The sequence below is a fragment of the Ovis aries genome, chromosome 6, assembly GCF_016772045.2.
Source record: "Ovis aries strain OAR_USU_Benz2616 breed Rambouillet chromosome 6, ARS-UI_Ramb_v3.0, whole genome shotgun sequence".
NCBI classification, from domain to species: Eukaryota; Metazoa; Chordata; class Mammalia; order Artiodactyla; family Bovidae; genus Ovis; species Ovis aries.
The window spans coordinates 100,419,330-100,440,037 of NC_056059.1; the positions used below are offsets into that span (position 1 = coordinate 100,419,330).

The 20,708-nt window shown below is 36.6% G+C and overlaps 1 protein-coding gene across 22 annotated transcripts in view; it reads right to left on the reverse strand.

Moving 5' to 3' along the window:
- The window catches only part of WDFY3 (WD repeat and FYVE domain containing 3), a 281,234-nt gene that overhangs the window by 230,611 nt on the left and 29,915 nt on the right, over positions 1-20,708 (reverse strand). For 19 of the 22 annotated variants that reach the window (XM_060417383.1, XM_060417375.1, XM_042251601.2 and 16 more), the window contains exon 2: positions 20,375-20,468. The exons of 2 other annotated variants lie outside the window; for them this stretch is intronic. The gene's annotated coding sequence lies outside the window, so the exon portion shown is untranslated. Of the gene's footprint in view, positions 1-19,283; positions 19,375-20,374; positions 20,469-20,708 lie in introns of all 22 variants that reach the window. One more of the 22 variants, XM_060417367.1, reaches the window with a different exon arrangement.

Sequence of the window (20,708 nt, forward strand, 5' to 3'; positions counted from 1 at the left end):
AAGTGCTTTAAAAGGGCAAATAACAAGACCCTACCTGTGTACCTAGCACATGTCAGATTTCAAAAAACAGAGAGGGAGATGAGAAGTTGCTGCAGAAGCAAGAATGGATGAGGGTATAAATATCTACATGTAAAGAGTGAAGAAATCGCTGGAGAGGACACTTAGAGGGACTGAATATATAAGCTTCAGTTGAGTAGAGGAATGCGTGATATCCTATACTCTGGCCTTCACCTAAAGGCAGTAGGGAGACATGAAGAATTTCCAAAAGGAGAGTAAGAAAATTAGTTTGTCATTCTACAAAGAGGACTCAGGTTACAGAGGCTGCAGAGTAGAAAAGGGCTCCAAAGGAGGTCTCTCTAACCCAGACAGGAAAGCGCAGCCATTTAGTTTAGGTAGGATGATGGCCTGAAAACCGTTAGCAACGAAGGACCAAAAGTAGTATGAAATCAACAGATAAAAAGGTACAAAAACAGAACTTTGGGATTCTATTTGAAATCATATGTCATTAACATTTCAAAACTCAAAACAGGGAAAAATAACAGTACTATAAAAGTATTTTGAACAAATAAAAATTTTAATTGGTATGTTACATACCAAATTAATAAAATTCACCAGCACATTCTGAAAATAGACATGAATTTCAAAATCATGACTGTCCAAATAAACAGGAGCTATAAAGTCAATATGATGAAAGCATCAGTGGTTTCACATCATTCTAATTCACCTAGTCTAAAGTTTTAAGTCATTTATAACTGATAAGCCCAACTCTTTGTATATTTCTAACATGTTTTATTGCTGATATCAAGTACAGTTCTATTTTTTTCCCCTTTTAAGATAAAAGGACTAAAAGGATATTGTATTACCTCTCCTTGAGTATGAGACTCAAGTATGTCAGAATACAGCTCAAGAGTTCTATTTTGTTTTTCTAAGGCTTGACTCAAATTCTTCAGGATTTCAGTGCCCAAAAATTTTAGCTTAAGAACTGGTTGTAAATTATAAATAAGTTCCTTTAGAACAGAGATCTTGTCTTTTCTATTCCCTACTGTATCGTAACCACAGTAGAAATTTAAATATTATTTATTGAATGGATTTGCCCTAAACTATACATTAGCAGTCTGTTCCTACACCTACATACACACACACACACAACTGAAATATTTACTGATTAAATGATGTCTGTGATTTGTTTCCATGTAATTTAGGGATAGAATAAAGTATATGAGGATACAGGTAAAACAAGATTGGCTATTACATAACATTTAAAAAATTGTGAGACCTATTAGAAAAAATTGAATAATTGAGTTATTGAGGGAGGGTGTATCTCTTTAGTGTACTGATTCATGGGATAGAATTAATTACGTTGTAACAAACTTTTAAAGGTTAAGTTTGCTTTCTTAGATGTTCTTGTCCTTAATTTAAAGCCCAGTATTCTTGTTACAAAATATTTTTAGTTCACAGTTCTAAATCCCAAATAACTTATTTTAAGGACTATAGTTGAAATATTGGGGAACATATTATTCAATATTCAAATTTACTCTGAAAAAAGTGATGAAAATAAAGTCTGTATCTCAACAGAGAAGGAAAATAAGAGCTGATGTTCAAATTTTCTCAACGTTTTTGCAGTTTGAAAGGACTAAAATTAGGTTGGATATTCATAACATTAAAGAAAAGCCTAATAAACAGTCATTTAGACCTAGCTTAATGATTAAGTCAATACCAGGTCTTTATTAAAAATGTATCTTGCAAAATACCAGTATTTTCTTTTATGAAATTCCTAAAGAACTTCATTAAGTAGATTATTTCCAGAACTAAGATAAAAGTGACATTTAACAAAAAATTAAAGAATCAGTTAATAGATTATATGAATAATTGGTCTTTCTCATTTTTTTATTCTTTCTATGAGCAAGTACAATTAACATTTCATTTTTTGTCTTTATACTTTTCCCTCGAATTTCCAAAGAAAGTGCAATATCAATTAAAAAACCCCAATTGCTTACTTTAATATTAATTTTTCTAGTATTTTAAGTTCAAGAGAACTCATTATAAAGTTGATATTTACAGTTCTTTTTGGAGTACTGTCAACTAAATGAAATTATTAAATGCAAAATCTAAAGCTATAGTAGAAATAGTTTAAAAGGCACACATTGAGAATAATAAATTAGTCAACATTAAAAACAAAATATTTAACACAATAATCAAAATAACCTTGTTCAGGCATGAGTATGAACATAAAGACCAGTGGAATAGCAGAGAGTGCCTAAAAATAAACCCTCACATATATGCCCAGTTGCTTTTCCACAAAGGAGTCAAGACCATTCAATAGAGAAAGAACTTTAAAAACAAACAAACAAAAAAAGGTAATGGGAAAACTGGAAATCCACATGCAAAAAAAACTTCATTTTTTTTGGACTTCACTTATATATGTTACACTACATATAAGACTTCATATATGTTATACCACATATAAGAATAAACTTAAAGTGGATCACACACCTCATCTGAAAGCCAAAACTATAAAATTCTTACAAGAAAACATAAGAGCAACTTTTCATGATCTTGGATTTAGCTACGTTTCTCAAATATGATACCAGAACTAGAAAAACAGATAAACTGGGCTTCCTCAGAATGAAAGGGCACCATCTAAAGAGTGAAAAGAACTCACAGAAAGGAGAAAACACCTGCAAATCCTATCTGCGATTAAGGTTTAATGACCAGAATATAAAAAGAATATCAAGAAGACAACCCAATAAAAAAGTAAGACTGAGCCATTTTACCAAAGACATACAGTCAATAAACGCACAAAAAAATGCTCAAAATCAACAGTCATCAAGAAAATGTCCATCAAAACCATGATGAGATAATACTTCACATCCACAAGGATGGTGACTGTCAAAAAATAACAAGTTTTGGCAAAGATGTAAGAAATCAGAATTCTTGCATAGTGCCAGTGATACTGTAAAATAATTCAGCCACTGTGGAAGACAGTATGGCAGTGCCTCAAAAATTTAACCACAGAGTTACCACATGACTCAGCACCTCCACTCCTGGGTGAGTAGGTGTGTGTGCACTGTGTGTGTATCCAAGAGAAGTGAAAGCAGAGGTTCTAACAGGTACTTACACACCAGTGTTTACAACAGCAAAAGGTGGAAAAAGCCAAAATGTCCATCGATAGGTTAATGAATAAACAAAAAGTGGAATATATATAACAGTGGAATACTATTGACCCATAAAAAGGAATACAGTTCTGCTACATGCTGCAACATGGACTGAAGCTTGGAAACACATGAAGTGAAATGTCAGACACAAACAGGAAAAATTTTGTAAGATCTCACTTACATAAAATATCTAGAATACGGACATTCTTAGAGACAGAAATAGAGGTCACCAGGGGCCAAGAGAAAGGAGAATGGGGAATTATTGCCTAATGGGTACAAAGTTTCCATTTGGGATGACAAAAGGTTCTGGAAATGGATAGTGGTGATGGTTATACATCTGGAATATATATAATGTAAACTGTACACTTAAAAGTAGTTAAAATAGCAAATTTTAGGTTATGTACCTCATAATTTAAAAATATTAAAGCATATAAGATTCAATATTATTCCTGAAATACAGAGTTTAATTAGACCTAATGCTTATCACAACAAAAATTTTAGGTTAATACAAATTGATACAGTACTACCTTCAAGGTATATAGCCAACATTAATGGTATGGCCATTAACTTCACTGGCCATACTAAAAACGAAGCTTATTTATAAATTAACCCAAAGAAAGGCATTTTTGTTTCTATAGAAAGAACCTGGCATTCAACACGAGCTAAACTCAGAAATACTGCATGGAAATAAAAAGCCAAGTTCACTGTAGGCTTGAAGTCCTGAGTTGGCTATTTTTACTTTGTTTCTATTTCTACATGGACAACCCTCTCTTTAAACTTGTTTAAAAATGGGACTCCCAAGAAAAAATATATGTATTAAAATTTTAATAATCAAAACTGTATAATTTTCATGTGTGCTAATCTCAATTAACAAGAATTAGGAGAAAAGGCCTTACATGCTTTTGGCAAGCAGCACAAAACCAATCACTTAATATGCTATTTTCTAATCAGGAATGCTACTATTTTCCAAAAACTAAAAAAGAATCTGTTTCACGGTAAACAATCTTGAAATTACATTTGCTGTTTCTAATTCACTAAAGTAGAGGCTTGTCATATATTTAGGGGTTAGGTATTAATTATAAAAATATCATAATGCTGGATAGTATAACAAAATCATCTTTTTGTGGACAAGCTCTGATTTTATAAGAGGGATGAGAAACATCATAAACTAAAGCAAAACAGAAAGAAAAAAATGACAAGAAATACAAAATACAAACAAAAGATAACAGTCCATTTAGACAAGTTCACAGAAGTGCGTAGAGGGAAAACAATGAAGTACATCCATGCAGCAATGTTGCCCTGTGATCAATCCATTCCTCTTCATCCACTTCTTGCCTACAAGCTTTCCCTCTTGTCACGAGTCCCACCGTTGTTATCCTCAGTGAAAAAGGAAGCTAAATGTGAGCTTTAAACTAAAATGAAATGAAAAAAATCCCAGAGCTTTCATGATCTCCACTCATTCTTTCAAATTAATCATGGCCTCTCGATAAACTGAAAATGAATATACTGAATTAATAAAACAATTTCCATCGAAGCTATCAAATGAAAGCAATATAATTCCAGTGAAAATTGCATTAAGCAAGTCAGAATTTTTGAGTGTTTTCTGTGTAATGTTTTGACTCTGGATAGCATGATAAAAGAGGCTCCCCCTGGTGAAATCTGAGATAATTTGAGGACCGAAATATTCAAGGACAGTAATAAATTGTCGGAAAAGAAAAAACAGGTATCTATGAGTTCAACAATAAATAAAACAATATAGATAGATAAATAAAAGGGCTCTTATTACAGTAGGATGTTAAATAACAGCTGATAAAAATAGGAGTGTTGGAGTTTGAAAAAAATAATTTTAGAACCATAATAGACAAGATCAGTTCAAGCGAGCTTTCATCAATGGATCCTACGTATAGTGGATGAAGTTTTGATGAAGAGTAGGATATTTTGTCTTAAAGTATCTCCTCACCAATCGCTTTATCAGTTTACTACAGTAACACAGTGGAGAAATCAGACAAGGAAACAGGTGGTCAACTTTATATCACAAGTGAACAGCAGATGGATACTGTGTACCTCCAGATAAGATGTGCTAAGAAAGACACAATCCTTTATGTAATATTCCATCCAGGAATGCATAACCAGAATCTTATCAAGGGATAACATCAGATAAACCAAAGATAAGGAATACACTGTAAAAAAAAAAAAAAAAAAAGAACTTGGTCATGAAACAGCTGCAAGAGCCTTCTTGGACCCAATCTTAAAGAAACTGCTATTGAACAATATATTCAGTGTCTATTTTACACAAACACGAGATGGAACCTCTGGGAAAAGAGATCCCTAAAAGGAATGAATGAAAAGAAAAGGGAAGGAATGGAAGAGAGGAAGGGTGGAGTACTGAAAAGTGAGGAAGGAAAAGTAGAGACAGTAATGGAAAGAAAGGGAGAAGAAAAAGTTTGCTCTCTAAGATTTCAGTGCGAAACATAGATTGGTCTCATAGCACGATGTCTACCTTTTGAGAATTAACTAGCTTTCTTAACTGCTCCTAGTGGAGTAATTCCTTTATGAAATTCTATGGTCTTTATGAATAGCTGACATTATCAGGGGTTACTTGTGGGCAGTATTATTCATAATAACCTGTGAGTACTACAAAATAAACCTAAGGAAACATGGAATCATGTTTTTAGTGCTTTCATTTTACAGACTCTTTTCATTTCTCAGTTCAAGGCAAAAATATAGAACCGTATACTATATAAAACTACACATATAACATATACATATATAACATATATGTATATTATAATCAAAAACTATAAAATATATATTTATAGTTAGATTCTAGGAGCCCACTTTTGTATCCATACTGTAGATTTCAGATGTCAGTAACAGATTCAAGTAACTTTCATGTTGCACTTTAAGCTGCACAATAAAAACATTTTATTGTATAAATATAAACATTTCTTGTAATTTTGTACTAAGCATATAAAATACAACAGATGAAAAATATACATTGAAGAGTTCACTACACCATTTAATTCCTCCAGGGCAAAAATCTTACTTCTTAAAGCTCTTTTCCAGTTTATAAAAATTATCATTTTTTCCGAGAACTGGAACATTTTTATGAACCTGTTTCTTTAAGGCAGTAGAAACAAAATCAAGAAGGAAGAAAACAAACTGAATAGAAGTACTGAGGATTTAGTAAGTCCCAGCATGGTCTCCCCTCCCCACAAAAAAATGTTTTAATTACCACATTTAGCTTTTTAGTAACAAGTAACATTTGTCCTTCAAACTTTAATTTAAAAATCTTAGCTGTGCATGCACTCACATGCGTGTGTTTGTTATGGGTGTGGAGGTGAGGAAGGTAGGGAGGAAAAAGAGATAGAGTTAATAATATCAAAGGTCAAGTCAGTTGACAGATGGGCTCTTTTGCTTGGATTTCTATTTACATATTTTCTTATGTAAATAAGGGCTTCCCAGGTAGTGCAGCAGTAAAGAATCCACCTACCAATGCAGGATATGCAGGAGACCCCGTCTGATCCCTGGGTCAGGAAGACTCCCTGAAGAAGGAAATGGCAACCCACTCCACTATTGTTGCCTTGAGAATCATGGACAGAGGAGGCTGGTGGCTTACAGTCCACGGGGTCGCAAAGAATAGGACACGACTAAGCTCACGAGCATGTAAATATATGGCCAGTAGTATAGCAAGAACTATTATTTGCAACAAAGTTGTTTAACTTACTCTCCATACATATTGCTTAAAGAATTAAATGACATCTAAACACTGAAATGTTTGATCTATCTTATATCCACTGGGAGATATCCTCTGAGGTCTTTGTACTCACAAAGGCAGTTTGGGCACCTCTTTCCATTTTATAGGGCTTCCCTGGTGGCTCAGAGGTTAAAGCGTCTGCCTGGAATGCGGCAGACCCGGGTTCGATCCCTGGGTTGGGAAGATCCCCTGGAGAAGGAAATGGCAACCCACTCCAGTACTCTTGCCTGGAGAATCCCATGGAGGGTGGAGCCTGGTAGGCTACAGTCTATGGGGTCACAAAGAGTCGGACACGACTGAGTGACTTTACTTTACTTTTACTTTCCATTTTATAAATAATGGGGGAAGGGAAAAATCATCTTAGACTTTTGATGAAAAGATAATCAGATTCTTATTGAACTCCTTACCAATCTGTAATGCTAATGATGGGTGCTCTTAGCAGTTGCTGCCTTATACCATGTCTTAACTTATCAAAAATAAATATTCCAATTGGCTAACAGATGACCAGTCCTTAACTCTTGAGTGAGATATTATTTTTTCTACCTTCAAACTGCAACTTTAATTAGCTTATTTTTATTCTTTCATTAAAAAAAAAAAAAAAAAACTTTGAAAATAAAACAAATTCCTGCAAGCCTACATCAAAAGCCAAAGCATTCAGGCTACAAATAACTCATAGCCCCACTGATTTTAGCTCAGAGCCCTGAGAGATCAGCGAATCATTTTAGATATACACCAGCACAAATTATTATAAAATGTTTACACTTATTCGACTTTCTTAAAAAGCAGATTCCTTTACTGTTATTTTATAGCATGTACAGAATATTTCCTAGGAAATCATCATGGCAGAGATTTCATCAATGTAAAAAGCAGCAAAAATAACTAAATGCTATGTCTGCATTCTATTTCCTAGGCACCAGCTAAGTTTCCTGTGTAGGACTTCATGCTGAACAAAGATAGTTCACATTCCTTTAACCATTTAACAGGATCCTTGCAACAATTCTTTGTGAAGAAAAGCAACATGTGTAAGTACTTACCATATGCCAGGCTCCACATTCAGCATTTTATATGAATATCTCCTTAACTCTAATAATAATCACATGGAATTGATATATCAATCCCATTTCTACTGAAGAGAACACCGAGAATAAGAGAAGTAGCCCAAAGTCACATGGCGGTAAGCAGAAGATCGAGGCTGCTGGAGAAATGCGTCTGCCCTGCCCTTTCCCTCACGCTGTGCTGCTGCGCCATCACGAAGGAGGAAACAGTCAGAGGCAAAGGACTCAAACCAGGCTGCTTAGCTACAAGATTTCAACCCAAGATTTCTAATTCTGAAACTTTTGTCACTACAGTACCTGGTACTTCCCACTTCAGGACCTAGACAACTATTCTAATACAGAGAGAATACAGAGAGATAGAGACAACTCCGGGAGTTGGTGATGGACAGGGAAGCCTGGCGTGCTGCACTCTACAGGGTCGCAAATAGTCGGATACGACCGAGCGACTGAACTGAACTGATGGACAAAGTATAAACTCATGGCTCCAAATTTTCCCCCCGAAAATTTGTAAGAAGCAGCACACATTAATATGACATCTGTACTTTCACTGAAAACCTTGTAACATAGAAAAGGTCTGATGCACACACCTCTCTTTGCTTTTCCAACCTCAGTTAAGCTGACGTGGGCTTACTTCGCAGAAAAGACTTCTTAGTTTGTTCAACCACTCAGCACAGAATTGAACACCTAACCCTCTAGGAGCTGGGGACTGTGATTCCCTAACCCTCTCCTCTCTGTTTATCAAGTAACTATCTGACACCAACCCTCACCTCAGTGCCATATGCATTCCCTTTAACATCTTTCTTTTCCCAACTTCTGCTCCATTAACCTGAAAAAAACCTTTCTTAATTATTCTCATTTACTAACTTTAACCCAGTAATAACTACTTCCAGTCACTATTTAATTCCCCTGGAGATTGTTATTATGTATCTTGTGCAGCTTCCTACTCCTGTGACAGGAATATTTTCCAATATCACAAGGAAGAAACAAATGCAGAAGGTGGATTTCTATAAAAAATTTGTTCTGGACTCTGTTCAAAAGGTCACTATCATTAAAAAAAAAAAAAAAAAAAACAGAGAAAAGGATAAGGGAAACTAATCTAGATTTTTAAAAGAACAAAAAGACATAAACTCCAGTACTTTGGCCACGTCATGCGAAGAGTTGACTCACTGGAAAAGACCCTGATGCTGGGAGGGATTGGGGTCAAGAGGAGAAGGGGATGACAGAGGATGAGATGGCTGGATGGCATCACTGACTCGATGGACGCGAGTCTGAGTGAACTCCGGGAGTTGGTGACGGACAGGGAGGCCTGGCGTGCTGTGATTCGTGGGGTCGCAAAGAGTCGGACACGACTGTGCAACTGAACTGAACTGAACTGAACTGAAAGTGTAGATCAAACCAACCTGTTGTTTGAAAAAAAGTATAAAAGAAACCTTGGGGATGGTTGGAAAATTTGGATATGGGCTAGATTTAAACATGACAGTATGGGATGATTATTATTTTCTAATATGTGATAATGATACAGTAGTCAGAGGGAAGAATGTCCTTATTTCTAGGAGGTGCATGCTGAAGTATTTACAAGTGTGAAGCATCATAATGGTTCAAATTACTTTCAAATGGTTCAGTGATGCCTCACTCCTCTGTGAAATATATACAAACACAATGAGAATGCAAGTGGCAAAACACTGGTAATTGTTGAATTAAGGTTAAAGGTATTTGGATGTACACTGCATTCATTCATTGAGCTTTTCTGTACACTGTAAATTTCAAAACTCAAAGTTCAGTTTAAAAGGAAGGACACAAAGCCACTGGACAGTCTCAACTTGCTTTCAGATTTCTAGTATTTTTGTTAGACCAGAAGTAAGAAACTTCCCGCTGATCTACAAAGGGCTAACTGATAAATATTAGATTGGTTTACTACTCCAGCCAGGTTGTAAGAAGGATATACAAAATTATCATGGTTTCTTTCTCCTCTAAAAACATTAGACTTCCTTGGTGGTCCAATGGTTAAGAATCCCCCAGCTGATGTAGCCAAAACAACAACAAAAAAAATTAAAACAAATGTATTTTATATTAATACTTTAAACATAAAACCATGTGATTTTCTGTTGTTACCAAAGATGAAAAATTGTGGTTGTACTGTACAAATCTTTTCTTAAACCATGGGAGTTTACTGTCACAATCAGAACATCATATACCAAGGTAAACAAATGGGTAAAGGATCAAACTATATATTTCTAATTAAAATCTGTGAATTATTTGCATATATATTACACAATCTCATATATGGTCTTCACTTTTCTGTTAATTATGTGGTAGATACTTTCTTATTCTTAAAACGTTCAACCACTCTTAAAGGTCCTGCTCTTAGGTAAATCATACAGAAGGAAGTATAATAAACTGAAAGAAAATATAAAAAAGAATGGCTAAGGCCACGGTTCTATGCTTCTTTAAATTAAGCTACAAGATATGACTTGTGAAAGACATGAAAAATTAATTCATTTAATTAATAGACTATTTTCCACTATTAAATGAGACTTGAAACTCCCCATTCCGGACTCAAACTATTAACTGTGGGAAATAAGTTTGCCACAAAGTCCCTACATTTACAAAGGTAAGAAAAAGCAAGGAACTAACTCAAATCAATAACCTTGAAATGTAACTAAAATCTCAAAAATGTTCTTGTGGATAACGGATTGCTTCAGTTACTGAAGATATTTATTTTCTTCCTACACACAAGCCCTTGGAGAATCTGCCCTTTCCCCACTCACTGAAAAGGCAATGCTATTGTGAACACATAGCTGGGCTGTTTGAACGACTGCACGGGTGTTGGGCATCGTTCATAACGTGAGACAAATGAATCCTCTCTCTTAGCAAGTTAGAATTTAGAATATGAGAACCAGGATAATTAGCTGTGGGGGCCGAGAGCTTGCTGAACCTCACACCCACAACTGACCACTGCATGTTAAGAAAACAGAATAAACCATTTGGTAGAGAGACACAAAAACAAGAATATAAGCAATTCCGGAAAAAGAAATGGTGAATAAATAACCAAAAAAATTCCAGTTTCCCGGAAGCCCAGCTGCCCTTCCTGTACTTGAGTTCTATACTATCTGATACTAGATAATTGTTCTCGACATAATCCTAAAAAAAAAAAAAAGATAAATATGGACTTCTATGTAGGTACAAAATGTGCAAAGGAAATCACTAAGTAAAATTAGCATACTAAATATCAAAAATATGGTTAGGACACAGCAAAGCCTAGGATTCAATTACTTAAAAATCAATAGATTCTTTCCCCAAATAGAATATTAAGTTTATACAAGGTCACCTGAGAAGACAGAACAAATTGTTCTGCTCCAAACATTTATTGATATGTATTTTCTTACTTTTCTCAGCAATAGAATATTTGATGGCTATGGTTGATATAATGAACATTCACAGACTACTGTCTTCAAATAGAAATTTGAATATTATAAGAATGCTTCACAGTCTTCCAGGGAAAAGAACTGAATGATGTCTTTCTTCATGTATAAGAGAGGCAGGATAGAAGAGCAGGTGAGTCTGAGCCCTGGTGTCAGACTCCTACATTTAAATCGTGGTTGTGCCATTTCTTAATCTTGTGGCCTTTGGCAAGCTACTTCTCCTGCTTGTTTCTAACCTATAAAATTAGTATAATAATAGAAGCAAACTCACAGGAGTGTTACAAAGACTAAATGATGTCATATATGCAAAACCCCTAAGAAACAGTAGATGTTATTATTTTCATTATTATTCAGGGAAAGGGATGTTTTATTATATCCGTGATGTATAAAACTGAGTTCCTTGAACAAGGCCATTCTTTAGCAGGCTTAGGAAAGGAAAAACATCAAAATGTATGATTCAAAAACCAGGGGAAGGACCTCCTTGGCAGTCCAGTGGTTAGGGCTCCTTCCAACGAAGGGTGTGTGGGTTCAACCTCTGGTCAGGGAGCTAAGATCCCACAGCCTTCCACCAAAAGGTAAAACAGAAGCAATATTGTAACAAATTCAATGAAGACTTTTAAAAATGGTCCATAAAAAAGAAAAAAATCTTAAAAGAAAAAAAAAAAAACCTAAAAAAAAAGGGGAGATAAAGATAAGTCCACATTGAAAAGCATATAATCTCTTTATTAGGGCCTCTGTACAATAAACTAAGAGTTAATTCTTTCATGGGGGATACAGTTTGTCTTTGGATAAAAGCTTTTATAAAAGCATTCCTTCAACAACTTCTTACCACAAAAGGAAGCCCGACTTTTCCTGAATGCTCACTCAGATACAGCAAAACACAAGATAATCTACTTTTGTTAGAGGAAGGCAAAAATCTTTAGATTTTTTTAATTATAAAATATTCAAAAAAATAAACCAACTACTAACTCTGCTGTCATAAAGTGCAGATTCTGACTGGTTCAGAAGTAACTACAAAAATTCATTGCAGGGGAGGAGGGGATTGGGGCTAGACAATTATACAGTTAAGAAAAAGCTAGTGATACTATAGAGAGAGAAATAGTTCTTACACCATGAACACATGACACAGAGTTTGCTTCCTACAAAACATGCATTACAACCAAACAGAACAGCCAAATGAAAGGTCAAAAACTATTTCGATGGAAACAAGGAAAAGAAAAGAAGGAGGGTGGAAGGAAGAAGAGAGAACACTGTTACAAATAATTTCAGCAATCTGGAAGGCAAAAGAACTGAAACATCATAATATATATTTAAAAACCCAAAATGATTATGCAAAAAATTAAAACAAACAAACAAACAAACAACTGAGGTGGAAAAAGACCAACAGGATTATGTCCTTTATGAGACTAGGAAAAAAACAGGCAAGCCTTCTCCCACTCCTTTCGCCCAGGTCAAAACAAAACAAAGAACAGAGTGGCTGGTAGTTAAAGTTTAAAAAGAAAATGAAAATGAAGTTGACATCCTAGTGTTCCTAATTTTGTGGGGAAAAAAAAAATATATATATATATGTATTTAGTGACTACAAAACCTCTCTTCAAGACCTCCAGCAAAAACGGCATACCCACCTCCTCCATGACCTTTTTTCTCCCTTCTTTCAAGTCAATAATTTTAGTGATGGCTCAAAACTCACAGCCATTTATGTAAACTCTATTCTACTTTTCAAAAATAAAGTCTATACGCTAATAAAATACATAATCAACTGAATACTATCGGTTCTATATTATCATTAACAAGACATCTTTTTGCTTGTATTCTAACCTTCAAAAACATAAGTAAAAATAACTTAAGGCCAATGCTTGTACCAAGAAATGGCAACTAACATGAATTTAGCTTTTACTTACTACATGCCAGGCACAGTAGTAAGCACTTTAGTATTATCTCATTTAACCCTTACAAAAGTAAAAGTGTTAGTTTCTTAGTTGTGTCCAACTCTTTGCAACCCCACAGACTGTAGCTCCAGGCTCCTCTGTTCATGGAATTCTCTAGGCAAGGCTAGAAACTCATCTAACAGATGAGGACACAAGAAGAGAAATTAAGAAATTTGTACTAGGGCAAACAGCTGTAAGCAATGAAGCCAAGACCTAAACCAGGAAATATGACCAAGTTTGGAAACTGAATACATATTACACACTGCAGTTTTGCTCTCATATCTGCTTTCAATATTTCATACAATTTTTAAATCATACTGTTAATAAAGACATGCATGATTTGACCTCAAAACAGGAGCTAAATAAGGATATTCAGGATCAAAATAAACTCAACTGATATAGTCATAGAAACTGATGTAGTCATAGACAACAAACCAAAAGTCTAAGAAAAAAAAGAGAAGTTTCACACCACATGTTAGAGCATGCTTAAAATGATTCGTATTTCTAAGTCCCAAACTTTAAGTATCATTTCTTAAAGAAAAACTACATTAAATTTTTAAATCCCAATACTCCAATGAGTAGTGCTACTTTACTTTTCAACTTATTTTTTCTGATTAAACAAACTTTTAAAATATTATAATGTAAGTTTCACATTAAGTGTATCTGCACTTTTTATTATGCTTTGAGTTCCCTTTCTTGAACTTTTTAAACTCTCTTAATACATATTTCTAGAAAGAATACATTCTATAGACTTTCAATAGTGGGCAACAATCTTGTAAACTATAAAAACACTACACTATTTTTTGAGTCTAAAGCCCAAAATCTGGTCATAAATCTATCTATTCTCAGACAAAATTAAGACATAAAGGCAGCAAATTATAAACAAAACTCTTAGCTCAACGTCCTCATAATGCAAAATCATAAGAGCTTAAGTTTAAAACTTCCTCTTTGCCATAATCAATGCAATAGAACTGTTCTAAGCAAAGAACATTACCATTTGTTCAACTATGAAAGCTCACTCCCCAGTCTACTCTACGTGATCAAAAGGAAGTTTTAAATTGAAAATTTTGTATTATTTCTATTAAACTACATCCCACTAACAAGTAAAAAGGGCTATCACATAGAAGGCCTATTGAATTCAGACTCATGAGAGGACTTCAACTTCCAAGCCTACTGAGATTTAAAAGTCTCATCATTCCTAACAACTAAACCAAACTAATCTGTATTTATAGTAACTCATAAATAATTATAATTTAAAAACATAAAATCCAGTCACATAATCAGATGCTTTAGAAGTACAATCTACTCTAATGGAGTTAAGACCATCTTTTCTCAATGAATTTGACATTTTCTTAGACTAAATTTACTAAAATACTGTTATTCCATGTGCTAAATACATGCATACGCACATACACACCCAGCTTATATTAACTAGTACTGATAAAGTCAACTAGGTCAAATTTCGTTTCCAGAAACAACTATACTGCCTTGCAAAACAAAGATTACAAAAATGAATCCATAATAATACTTTTCAATTACTTCTCCATCAATATAAATATTGAGAACTGCTAGCTGGTAAATGAAGTTTATATGACTGTGGGACTACATTGTATAAGTGGGCATTTCCCTTAACCGATTTGGTATACTAAGTATTCTCACAAATGTTGGATAATTTCTCACACTTTATAACCTAATTGCAGAAAGTGACCATAGAAAAGCTAACAAAATTAAAGTAATCTTAATAAACAACGATTTCCTACTCTTAAATATTTTAGGGAAATAAAGATAGGCCTTTGGATATTGTACGAGAAATAGCAGGTTAACAACTCAGCAAAGCGTACAGACAGGTACCCCTTGAATTCTACACAGGATAAGAAAATAACAAATTTTATGAAAGGAAACAGAATTAATTCCTTTTTGCTTAAAAAAAAAAAAGGAAATGATAAGAGTTACATTTCTCCTTTTTTTAAGGGTCAGGGCGTACTTTTTTATTACAAAACTATATGGCACAAAGGAGATAAACTTATGCTTAAAGACTAAAGTGTCCTGAATAATATTAAAAAATTTATGTATCTTTCCTCTTAGCATATTTTCTTCTTTCTTCATTCTTGTATATCAATACTATGCAGGGAGTTTCAAAGTGGCTTCCAATGACCTCCCGTCCAGGAATCCACATCCCTGTGTAATCCTCTCTCCTTGAGAGAGATATATAGAGAGAGAGTGTGTAAGTGTGTCTGAGTGTGTGTGTGTCCGTGTGTGTGTGCATGCACACACATGTGCGCACTCAAACATTCACCTGAGTCTGACTCTTTGCAACCCCATGGACTGTAGCCCACCAGGCTCCTCTGTCCATGGGACTTCCCAGGCAAGAATACTGGAGTGGGTTGCCAATTTCATTCTCCAGGTGACCTTCCCGACCCTGGGATTGAACCCGAGTGTCCTGTGTCTCCAGCACTGGCAGGCAGATTCTTTCCCACTAGGACCACTTGGGAAGCCCTCTCTCCTTAAGTGTGGACTGGACCTAATGACTCACTCCTAGGAAACAGAATAGGGGAAAAGCGATGGGTTGCCACTTTAAATTACAGTTAAATTACAAATGGGTTGCCAGTTTAAATCACAAAGTGAAGTCGCTCAGTCGTGTCCAACTCTTTGCGACCCCATGGGCTGTAGCCTACCAGGCTTCTCAGTCCATGGGATTTTCCAGGCAAGAGTACTGGAGTGGGTTGCCATTTCCTTCTCCAGAGGATCTTCCTGACCCCGGGATTGAACCCGGATCTCCCATATTGTAGGCAGATGCTTTACCGTCTAAGCCACCAGGGAAAATCACAAAACCAAACAAAAAAATAAAAGGCTCATGTGACAAGAACCAGTAGGCTGCTGGCAAACAGCCGACATAAGGAACTGGGGCCTTACGATGGACAACCAATGAGGAACTGAACACAGCAATAGCCCTGTGACTAGCTGGAGGCAGATCTTCCCCTGGGGCTTTCAGATGTGACCACAGCACTGGTAGACACATGTGCAGAATGCAGCTCTGCCAGAGACCCTGAGCCAGAGGGCCAGCAAACTACACTCACCCCAAGACCTGAGAAATAACGTTTGATGTTTTAAGTCACTGAGCTTTGGGGTAATCTGTTACGCAGTGCTAAGGGTTGGACTGTGTCTGCTCAAAACTCATACGATGAAGCCTAACTCCTAGCCCCTCAGAATGTGACCTTATTTGGAGGCACAATCTTTATAGGGGTAATCAAGTTAAAGTGAGGTCATTAAGCATCTGCCTGCCAAGCAGGAGACCTGAGTTCAATCCCTGGGTAGGGAAGATTCCCCGGAGAAGGAAATGGAAACCTACTCCAGTATTCTTGCCTGGAGAATTCCATGGACAGAGGAGCCTGGTGGGCTCCAATTCATGGGCTCGCAAAAAGTTGGATACCATAGCAACTAAACAGCAACAGCAAACACGGGGTAACCTTACAAAACGAAGAAATTTGAACAGAGACAGACACACATAGAGGGAAGATGATGTGAAGAGACATGGAGAAAAGGAGGCCATCTACAGGTCAAGGAAAGAGTCCTGGAACAGATCCTTCCCTCACTCATCTCGGAAGCGACCACTCCTGCTAACACCTGGACTGCAGACTTCTGGCCTCCAGACTCTGAGACAATGAATTTCTGCTGTTTAAGCCACTCAGTCTGTGTTAATTTATTGTGGCAATCTTAACAAATTAATACATGTAGCAAAAGAGAACTAACAGACATAGTGAATTCAAAATAACTTTTATGGACAATACCAAAATTAGCCTCAATAGGACCCAAGTAGATGGCTGAAGTTTCTAAGTCTTTACTCTGAAAAAAAGACATGAGGTCATAATAGAGGATCTTGGACCACAGAATTTTTTAAGTTAGCTGGGACTCCTACAATCATAAATCTAATTGACTCATTTCAAAAATTGTCACTGCTGCTGCTGATATGCCAGAAACTATTCTGAACACTTAACATATATTAATTCCTCACAAGAACACCCTGAGGTCCCACTATCATCAATTGTCATTTTTAAGATGAGGAAATTGATGTCTAGAAGTTAAGGTCATACAGCTGAAAAGGAGCCAGGATTCAGCAAATTAAAGTACAGAAAGAATGGGGCTTCCCAGGTGGCACACTGGTAAAGAAGCCGCCTGCCAATGCAGGAGATACAAGAGATGTGGGTTTGATCCCTGGGTTGGGAAGACCCCCTAGAGAAGGAAATGGCAACTTGCTCCAGTATTCTCATCTGAGAAATTCTTTACAGCATAAAAAGGAAATGATGCTATAAAAACATTGCCTGGAAAATTCCATGGACAGAGAAGCCTGGTGGGCTACAGTCAATGGGGTCACAAAGAGTTGGGCACAACCGAGCACACACACAGAGAATAAGTGACTTATCTCTAATCATAGTTAGTAGTTGCTGCTGCTGCTGCTGCTAAGTCACTTCAGTCGTGTCCGACTCTGTGCGACCCCATAGACGGCCTCCTACCAGGCTCCCCTGTCCCTGGGATTCTCCAGGCAAGAACACTGGAGTGGGTTGCCATTTCCTTCTCCAATGCATGAAACTGAAAAGTGAAAGGGAAGTCACTCAGTCGTGTCTGACTCTTAGCAACCTCATGGACTACAGTCTACCAGGCCCCTCTGTCCATGGGATTTTCCAAGGAAGAGTACTGGAGTGGGGTGCCATTGCCTTATCCGAGTTAGTAGTTGAGGTGAGCCTAAACCAAACGGTCCTTTCTTCTACCTTCAAATCTTTCCTCAAAAAGTTAAATAGAAAAGGCTTTTCTTTCACTTGCTATATTCAATCTTTGTGACACTGCTACCTTAGAAATATATATATATATTTGACTATTAATCTCTATCTGCTCTCCTCCCCTAACTACACAGTTACTCATTTTTCTTTTCTACTCCCTGAACCTTAAAGCACTGTCTTTCAATTCCTAATGCTTTTCATGCATCTGGGTTAATCATTTTTATATACTGGAACCCAAGACTTCACTTGTGCAGAGTTTGGAAATACAGCTTTAGCTTAATATTTGATCCAATTAAAATACAAATATACCTAGAAGGAGCACTACTGTACCATATTATCAGTCATCTACATTTTAGTAAGAACATGTCAGCTCCTTTTCAGAGAAACAAAGATCGCAAAACAGCCAGTGCCAACTTTTCCAGGGAATCAGAGTTTCTTTTCTGGACTATCTGGGATTAGGTGCTTAAGAGTAAGCCTTTTTCTGGGAGTTTGAATTACAAGATACAAGTGCAAACAGATATAAATCGTGGGCAGTATGGTGACCGTGCTTCCATGAGAGAGTTCAAATGTGAAGAAAGCCGAACGCAAGCAGAGTGAGATGGATGTGCAAGAGAGGCATACTGCTGGAGAGACGCCTGACTGCATTTGCTTCCTGGGTTCTCTTTGCACAGCCCAGCTGTCCCTGGGTCCTTCTGTGTGCCCTGGGACACATCCACAAGTCTGATAACATCCCCTTTCTGCATTTTACTTGAACTGAGTCACGTGCAATCAGTAGAGAACTCACATGATCAAAAAGATAACCTCTCTACAGCTGAAGAACATCACTGAAGGACTAGGAACCTTCCATGTAAAATACAGCACCATGGCTACAAACACAAGAACTGACTGGAAGAAGCCAAGGTTTAAACAGCTGTATGGAAGGCTTCCCAGATATTGGTGGAACAGGGAAAAGGAGCTGTGATTTGGAAAGACCCTATGCCCTGTTGTTCTAGTAAAGAATATTCCATCAAAAAATATATATATATATCCCATAACCTACATACTTGCTAGTGGGTATGTAAATTATGAAAGCCATTTTAGATATCAATTTGGAAATATCTAGAGAAGGTGAAGATGCAGATTTCACACAATCCAGCAAGTTTACTACTAGGTGGCTACTATGGACTGAAACGTGTTCCCCCCAATACTCACATGTTGAAGCCTTTACTCCCAACACGACCAAACCTGGAGACAGGGTCTTTGGTAGATCATTTAGGTTAAATGAGATAATAAGAGTGGGGCCCTAAACCAAAAATGATAAGAAGAGGTTAAGGAAGCTCTCCAACTGGTTCTCCTTCTCTCTGCCTTGTGAGGACGAAGCTAGACAGAGACCACCTGCACGTCTGGAAGAGAGCCTGTACCAGCGTCCAATCATGCTGACTACCTGATCCTGACCTTCCAGCCTCCAGAACTGTGAGAAAATCAATTTATGCTGTTTACAAACTACGATAAAAATTAAAATTTTTCAGTAACAACAGAGCAAAGTAAAATACTAAAACTCTGGCAACTAGGTAGTGAAAGTATTCAAGTGCCTCACAATATAGCTCATTATTCAATCTAGTCACTCAGAGTTGCTACAAAACAATGAAGAGTTCCAAAGCCTGTGCTTACAACTAGATTTTCCCAGGATAAAAAGGAAATGATGCTGCAAAGCTTAATTTTATTTTATGTAGATGTCTACAATAAAAGTATAATGCTTTAAAGCCAGGATTGAAACTGAAATATAATTGATTCTAATACATTCTCTTTTTCTCTTTCCTTTTTTTCCTTTCTTTTTTTCTTTTTGGTGCATAAAACAAAGTTATCCAGGAAAGGAGGCTTGCCTCATTCACCTAATCATCAGTGGTAAAGATGGATTAAAACCCAGCCCCTTAGAGTCATAGTTCAGTGGTCTTGCTGCTGCTGCTAACTCACTTCAAACGTGTCCGACTCTGTGCAACCCCATAGACGGAAGCCCACCAGGCTCCCCCATTCCTGGGATTCTTCAGGCAAGAACACTGGAGTGAGTTTCACTTCTCCAATGCACGAAAGTGAAAAGTGAAAGTGAAGTCGCTCAGTCGTGTCTGACTCGTAGCGACCCCATGGACTGTAGCCTATCAGGCTCCTCCGTCCATGGGATTTTCCAGGCAAGAGTCCTGGAGTGGGTGCCACTGCCTTCTCCGAGTGGTCTTGCTACAATACAACAATGCAGCAAAGCCCTTCCTGGCTTCTTGTTCAACAGACAAAACAATCCTAAAACTGACCTGATTTTGCGTTCTGGGCTGGCATGAACCTGCGTAGAAACAACAGGAGTGGCAGGCACTTTCTTCCTGAAGCAGATGTGGAGAAGTATTATACCTGCGATGAAAGGAAAAAAAGAGAAAACCTAGTTTGTCTTCAGAATGTTTTCGCATTATGAGTAGTTCATTTCCTACTAATTTTCTTTTTACCTCATTATTTCTTGCCAATAGTTTAATGATATGACAGCATTTAAAAACAGATAAAATTTGGTATTCAAAATCCAAAGAAGAGGAACTTCCCTAGTGGTCCAGGGGTTAAGAATCTGCCTTGCAATGCAGCAGACGTGGTTTGATTCCT